General features: G+C 42.2%; 1 long non-coding RNA gene across 1 annotated transcript; it reads left to right on the top strand.

The window, feature by feature from the left end:
* Positions 1 to 3,163: 3,163 nt before the first annotated feature.
* LOC120407364 lies at positions 3,164 to 7,737 on the top strand. Its single transcript, XR_005599920.1, has 3 exons — positions 3,164 to 3,279; positions 5,018 to 5,188; positions 7,445 to 7,737. It is a non-coding gene; the product is annotated as an uncharacterized LOC120407364 (long non-coding RNA).
* The last annotated feature ends 537 nt before the right edge of the window (positions 7,738 to 8,274 follow it).

Raw genomic sequence — 8,274 nt, 5'->3', positions numbered from 1 at the left:
CCATATATATTTTTTTTTAAATTAAAAACAAACTTTTAAACTCAGTGTCTTTCAAATGTAGCAGCCACTACAGCTGCTAGGCTGCACGCTCTTTAATGTTTGTGCAAATGGAGGTAGCCTCCATATTTTACCATCAGTTCAATAGAATTGTATCAAGAATGGTTAAAGATTAATTTACAAACCTGAATAGAAAGTTGAAGCCAAGTGAAATTGGAGTTGAAGTTCATGCTCTGATCTTCATGGAATTCATAAGAATCGGACACCTGGCAACCCTAGGCATAGCCCAGGTTAGGGCAGTCTGGGCCTGCTCTAGCTTTGCACCAAATAGGGACAGCTGGAGTGCACTTCAGGCTACTTCCCCTCCCCCCGGGTGCTCTGGGGCCTGCAAGGGAGTGAGCTAGGAGCCAGCTCCATACCCTCTGGGGACTTCTTCAGGCTGGGGCCATGCTCAGCGGAGGATTTAGGGGATGTATCTGGTCCCGATGTGCTCTCTGAGCATGCTACCTGCCTCTAATGTTAGGAACTGTTAGAGCAACATGCTATGATCCCCTTGAAGTTCAATCATGTACCACAGTAAGAGTAGTGCTCACTTTCTAGCTGGGGGAGGGGGGACAGTACTTGGTAGTCTGCAGGTAAAGAGTATCCACAGCTGTGCATCTTGACCTTCCTTTGTCACACATTCTCTTTTCCCCTCCCAGAAGTGCTGCTGGAGCACAATCCAATTGTCTGAGTCTAGTTAAGATCTTATGGTGCTTCTTTAACACCTTCCCATTCAAATGATCTTTGTTTTATTCCTCTTTTTGGCAATTTGCTCCTGTGATGAATAAAGTGGGGGATAGTTACCTTTGATGGACACCCAGTCAGCCAGTTAGCTGTAAAATCCACCTTGGTAGCTGTTCTTTACTTGTTTTATGTGTAAAGGATTACAGAGTTCTCCAGATAAAGAAAAAAAAAGTGGGCAGTGACCAAAAGAGCCAATGGGAAGGTAGAATTTTTTAAAATGGGGAAAGAAACATTCCCTTTGTCTGTTGTTCTCTGGGCTGCAAGGACAGAGCAGCAATGCTATAAGCAGGAGTGCTGTGTAAGGCTTGAACCAGGTACAGGAACTCCTCACTTAAAGTCATCCCCGTTAATGTTGTTTCGATGTTAAGTTGCTGATCAATTAGGGAACATGCTCGTTTAAAGTTGTGAAATGCTCCATTCTAACGTTGTTCGGCAGCCACCTGTTTTGTCCACTGCTTGCAGGAAGAGCAGCCTGTTGCAGCTAGCTGGGGGGGGGGCTTGGAACCAGGGTGGACCAGCAGCCTCCTAAGTTCCCTGTGCAGCAACTGTCGCTCCCCACACTGCCACGTGCTGCTCCTAGAAACTCCTGCATGCTGTAGGTGGGAAGGGGAGGAAAAGGGGAGTTAATGTCAGGGTGTCTCCCACTCCCCCCTGCTCCTGCACCCTGCTTACCCCATCTTCCATAGAGCAGGGGGGACACACAATGGAGGGAGGGAGCTTCTAGGCCCGGGGTTGGCAACCTTTCAGAAGTGGTGTGCCGAGTCTTCATTTATTCACTCTAATTTAAGGTTTCGTGTGCCAGTAATACATTTTAACATTTTTAGAAGGTCTGTTTCTCGAAGTCTAGAATATATAACTAAACTATTGTTGTATGTAAAGTAAATAAGGTTTTTAAAATGTTTAAGAAGCTTCATTTAAAATTAAATTAAAATGCAGAGCCCCCCCAGACCGGTGGCCAGGACCCAGGCAGTGTGAGTGCCACTGAAAATCAGCTCACGTGCCGCCTTCAGCACCCGTGCCATAGGTTGCCTACGCCTGTTCTAGGCAGTAGCTGCTGTCTCAGGTCTCAGCAAGCTGATTTAATTAACAAGGCAGTGTACTTAAGCCTGGGGTCAGCTACTTAAAGGGGAAATGTGCATGTTTTCTCTCACACACAGGGTGTTTGTCTCTGTCTGCCCTCCCTCCTTTCCTGCTGCCTTGTAGAGTGTTGTGAGAGTTAACCCTTCAGGGCTCAGTCACTAGCTAGTTCATTTAGCAATAAGGCATTCCCTGGGAAATATCCCACCCTCTCACTCCTCCACCTCAACCAAGCTTCACAATCATCATCACTGTGTACCAGTATTAAATTGTTTGTTTAAAACTTATACTGTATGTATGTGTGTGTGTATGTATATGTATGTGTGTGTGTGTATATATATATATATATATATATATATATGTGTGTCTTTTGTCTGGTGAAAAAAATTTCCCTGGAACTTAACCCCCTTATTTACATTAATCCTTATGGGGAAATTGGATTCGCTTAACATCATTTCACTTAAAGTCGCATTTTTCAGGAACATAACTACAACGTTAAGTGAGGAGTTCCTGTATGAAAATTCATCAGATCATACCTAAAATTACTTATTTGGAACCCCCCAAATATGTAAGTAAATTAGGGACATTTAGCTAGATGCAATCTGGTTTATTTTCTTTATTTTGGCTTGTGGATCTCCTCTGTGCTAACCCCTGAGGCTTTTGTTTGCTTGTAACCTTTAAGCTGAGCTCCCAAGAAAGCTGTTTTGGATGCTTAATTTTTGTAATTGTTTCTAGCCTGAGTTCTAGATGTATTTTTTCTCTTTTTGGTTTTAATAAAATTTACCTTTAAGAACAGGATTGGATTTTTGGTGTCCTAAGAGGTTTGGGCATGTTGTTTGGTTAGCTGATAGCCACAGCTCATTTCCTCTGTTTTCTTTCTCAGCTCTTCCGGGGTGGAGGGGATGAGTGAAAGGGCTTGAGGGTACCCTACAGGGAGGAATTCCCAAGCGCTCCGTCCTGGGTTCAAAGAGAGTTTTTTGCAGTTGAGTGGTGACAGTGTTTACCAAGCCAAGGTCAGAGAAAAGCTATAACCTTGGGAGTTTAAAACAAGCCTAGAGTGGCACATATTAATTTTTAGAATCCTTGTAGGCCCGAATCTTCTGCACTTGGAGTGACAGAGTGGGGATTGAGCCTTGACAGCTCCATATTTTATTTTTTACACCAGATATGGAGCAGGATGGGATTTTACCCTATAACAGGGTGGCTTGCCTGGAAGGACTGGAGCCAGCCAGCCATTATTACTAAGGAGCCACACCTGTGCGGTGACAGTAGGTAGCTGCAGAGGTGGGAGGAGGGGGGATCAGAGATTGCTAGGAGTGAGCAGGCTGTAGTAGTGTCCTGGGGCTTAGGACTGAGACTTCAGCCTGGTAATGGTCTTCTAAAGCAGGAAAGACCCCAGATAGGAAGGCCTGAGAGGAGGTAGGGCAACTGTGTTTTGGGTGGACTTTGTTCTGGGATTTTAAGTTTTATTTTGAGTTTATTTTGTATCAATAAACCCAGGCCTTAAGGAGGGGTATGTTTGACCACAAAAAGACTGGGTGAAGTTTTAGTTTTATAATCCAAGAGGGGAAACAAAGGCAAGCTGCCTGCATTGTGGCCCCCAAAGCTATGTGTATGGGAGGGGTGGTGTACCTAGAAGGCTGCCAGCTTGTTACACTCCCAGACCCCAAGCATTGTAACGAAAGCAGGAATCCTAGAAAAATAAGATACATGTTTTGAGGGGGTTTTGTGTGAGAAACAGGCAGTGGCAGCTCTATTTTGGGAGAGGAAGAGTAGATTAGAAAAGATGATTTTACATTTAAATGGCACTTTTCATCATGTGTGCTTGTGTGTGTATTCAGGATAAGAAGTGCAGAATACCATGACCAACAGAAACAGGAGGTTGGAAGGATGTGTGTAGGCAGGCTGTAGGTAACAGAGGGAAATTTGGTTAGGGCTCCAGGACTAATCCCACTTTTGCAAAATCCTGCAGGATGTTTAAAATGGGAATTAAAGTCAGGAGAGAGAGGTTATTTCCCCCACTTTGCTAGATTTGTTATATGATATAGGCAGTCAGTTAACTACTCTGGGCCTCAGTTTTCTCGTGTAAATACTCACACCCACCTGTGTAAAATGCTTTAAGATCATCACATAAAAGGCATCCTATAAATGATTATTATTATTTTCAGGGACTCAGGTTCACATCTCATCTAAAAGGTGGCACCTTTCACAGTACATGAACATCAAGCTATAGGTTTGATTTAGCATTCAATAAGACTTATCTAATGAGCCACCAGCACCATTCCTATGGCTGCACAGTTTTTAGGGTACAACGCTGCTTTTCAAGTACTGAGGATCAACCCTGTTAGTTTTTGAGATCTGACAGGATCACAGGTTGGGGTGGTCTGATGGAAGAAATGTTCAGTGGGGGAAATGGACAAAATAAGCTCTTGGCTAAGTTTGTGTGTATAATTGCTTCTATGTTGGTGTCCTGAGCGTTGCTTGTATCCCACTGTGGTTTTCTACTTCATCTCTTCTTCTGAAGGTTTTTAAGAGTTCAGCCTCAGGGGGGTGCCTTGTAGAGTGGTGACCCCCCTCCATCAAACTTAATTGCTGTCCTTTTTAATCTTAGCAGCCACCAGCTTAGCAGCTAATAGCTAAAATGAAAAGTCTTGGAAATGTTATCTAATATTTAATCAATAATCCCATCCATCAGACTGCATTGAAAAATCATAGAAAAGCTATGGGGGGGGGGGGGAAATAGCCACGAAGTGAAAAAGACAGTTTTAATACCCTCTGGCATGCCCAGAGGAGAGATTTGCCTCATCGCACAATGTTTGGACATGGAAAGCAGCTGTTTGTAAACCCCCCCCCCGGCAGCACAGTTTAGAATGCAATTCGTCAAGTATCTCTCTCTTGATCATAATTCTAACAAGAACTTTTTTTTTATTACCAAGAAAAAATACATTCTTTTGCACTTGTCCTCTATTTGAAGACTGATTGTGAGGATTGTGGAATAATCTTCACTAATGCATAATTAATACACACTGATTTAATTTGACAATCAGCCCCCCCCTTTTTGTTGTTGAGCAAAAAATTTACATTTATATTAAAGTAGAGAAACTATTAAGGAAGAAACTGCTACAGATTCCAATTGTATTGTTTTCTCTCCTGTCAGACACAACAACATAGATCGGAGACTTCTTTCTTTTTAAAAGGAACACCAAAAAAGCTATGAGCCAGGTCAGGAAATGAAGTAGTTTTTACAGTCGGTCAATGTTTCTGCTGATTCATGAGGAAATTAAGGAAGGAAAGAGCTGATCACAGATGCAGGGATACTTTTGAACAGGTGAGAAGACATAACATTGACAAAAGCATTCTCCTTTTATGGTTTTCTATGCAGAACCAAGGCCAGCTGTGCCAATCATTATTGCAGCACTCTGGAACTGTGCATTTTGTTCAAACACTACCAGAGGTTTGTCGCCCCTCCCCCCACCGCTTTTAGACTGAGCATTTACTGCAGAGCACTGCTAACTCTTGGATATTGGAATGCCATGTTCTAAGCATACCATATATTTCAGGAATATATCTCAGCATGCACACACAGTGTCTCAGAGTACTATGTACTGTACATACCTGGATCAGGGCTCTATTGTGCTAGGTGCTTTACAAAAAGACCGTCCCTGCCTGAAGGGGCTTACAATCTATGTATAAGATGAGACAAAAAATTGATACAAGTAAACAAAGAGACAGTAATAACATGGTAGGCAGTGGTCTCTGCACACCAGCAGCAAATCTTTCTCAAGTTTTATGCATGCATCCTGGCAACAGTTTTGAGGAGAGATTTGAAGGAGGCTACTGAAGTAGCTTTGTGGATGTCGATGAGGAGCACTTACCAAGTATATGGGACAGCATAGGAAAAAGCATAAAAGTGCTTGCTGAAAATTTTACAAGTGGGCAGTAGAGACTGGAATCATGGGCTGATCAGAGGTGAAAATCATCTGCTCAGCACCAAATGAGAGAGTGGCTGTGAAGGGCCCTGAAAGTGAATATGCATGTTCTCAGAGAGTTTGATCTCATGGCTAGATTTTTTGGAACTTACTATTTGCCAAATTCCAGCAAAGTGTATTAATTTCTGAGCTATCTGGATAATTGAGCTGATCCATCTCTTTGTAGAGCCCAAGATCATTTTAAAAGACATTTTAAAAATGTGTTTTCAAATGTGGACACCGGTTTTGCTCTGCAAAGTGTCTGGGGGGGGGGGGGGAATGCGGGGGAGGATGGGGTCAGGCAAACAAATTATCATTCATATATACTGCCTTATTTTTTCAAATAAAATATGTAAAGTAAAATCAGAAAAATCTCTCACATTTGAAATTTTAGGATCCTTTCTGTAATTATGGCTCTAATTAGTTGTATTTATGCACTAAAGGTAGAGTATGGAAAAGCAGTGAATAAATACGTTGATAACATTGACTGCTGTCCAGTGTAGGAGGTATACTCTGAGATTCCTTTTAATTTAAATAGAAGGCAGTTGTGCAGGAACTGAAGGAGGACCAGTCCCAGAGCTTCTCTCTGTTGATTGCCCACATAACTAGTGAGGATTATTGATGATGGTTGAGCTTTTCATGCAGAGTACAGAATGGAAGAGTGGCTCTACCTGCAGCAGAAGCCCTTGTTGGTCAGTCAGGTAGAATAGGGCACTCACCAGTCCTCTGCTAGTGAATAACTGTTTCCACTCTTTGAGAACTCAAACCTTCCCCATCCCTCATCCCTGCTGAGTCTGAGATCTTCACCCCATGGCAGTGCTGCTGTTTCCATTACCAAGTCACTGTTACATGATTTAATTTGAAGGGCATATCACATCAACCTCTTGTTGTTTTTCCATTTGACTTTCTGTGCTTCATTCTGTCTGTCCTCAGCAACAACAAAATAATAAGACTTTCAAATGTGTTTACAGAAATATAAATTGGTCTTCCCTTTCAAAAAGGAAGGCTACAAACAACAGTTTGCTTGCTGCATATTGAATGCCACTGCCACATAAATCTAATGCTCTCTTCAGGCCTAGATTATGCAACATTTCTCTAGAAAATTAGCAGAATACATAAAATCAGGCTTATTCTCAGTGAGATTGTGGGGGTTTTATTGGGGGGAGGGGAGGAGATTAAGGAAATTGAGAAGGTCTTAGCAGCAAAACAGATTTTAAAACTGGTTGCACACAGGAATCTAATTTAAAAATGATCACTGTTTGTAGGAGCTGAGAAAATTTACTTGAATTGTTTTAAAAGGAAACTTTTGCAGTTTGAGAAATTCTTTTGTGAAACCGAGATATTAATAAATTGTAAGTAACTATGGAAGAGAAGACAAGCAAGATAAAAAGATTGCAGTCTAAGTAGAAGATATAGCAATCTAAACAAAACAAATATATTAGAAAACAACAACAGTAAAAATAACTTGTGCCAGAACATTTCAATTACTATGCCACTGCGGAAATTCTGAGTGAAGGGTAACACAGAAGTGGCCTCAACCTAGCCTCCATTTTTGTGGAAATAAGTAGTGTTGCTGCAAATTCTAATAAATAGACATGTAACTCTCTGATTTCCAGGTGCAATCAAATAGTTTAATGTCTAAATGCTAAATAGCAAATACCCAAAGTCAAAGATGGAACATAGCCAAACTCCAGCCTGGCCTCCTTATTCCTGTGACAGTGGATTCTCTGTGAGGGGATGTATAAACAAAACACTGGCATGAACACCTCAGCTGTCAGATGATGTCTGTGCTTGGTGTGTTTCTTCAAGAGCCACCATCAATTGCTATTCCCTTCTGGGTGCATTTGGTGAAGGCCAGATTTCACTACCACAAGGACCTAATTGGTGACTCGCCCCACCCCTATTCTTTGCCAACCCCCAGTGCATGCCACTGTAGGCAGGTCCTAGAGCCCTGTGGAGTTTGCATTGGTAAAAGCCATATTGTTGTTTGTATTACAGTAGCACATGTCCCAAAAAGACAAATTTCTCTTCCCATTAATTGTGTTCCTGCATGTGGAACCTACATTTCTGCTAGTGTGCCTGGGCACTGCCTCCATCCTTACCCCTAGCACCTAACTCACAGCTATGTTGTGGCAACATTAACAAAATTACTGTCCTCCTACATCAGGCCACACACAATACACAGCTAGATGAGTCTTTTACTCAATAGCCCAGTGGTTTGAGCACTTATGCCTGATATGGGAGATGCAAGTTCAAATCTCCACTCTTCCTGATGTGGGGCAGGGACTTGAACCCAGGTTTCCACCCTCCAAGTGGCTTCCCTAAGCACCAAGCTATAGAGTTGTTCTTGTTGTAGTTCTCTGGCTCAATTAACGTTTAATTATTTTATAAAAAGTGTAAGAGCTCCAACAGGAGAAATTGAGAGAGACTCTCCCTAAATACCCCA

The sequence above is a fragment of the Mauremys reevesii genome, linkage group 6, assembly GCF_016161935.1.
Source record: "Mauremys reevesii isolate NIE-2019 linkage group 6, ASM1616193v1, whole genome shotgun sequence".
In the NCBI taxonomy this organism is placed as follows: Eukaryota; Metazoa; Chordata; order Testudines; family Geoemydidae; genus Mauremys; species Mauremys reevesii.
Note: the sequence above shows the minus strand (reverse complement) of the source record. Positions and strands in the feature narration are given on the sequence as shown.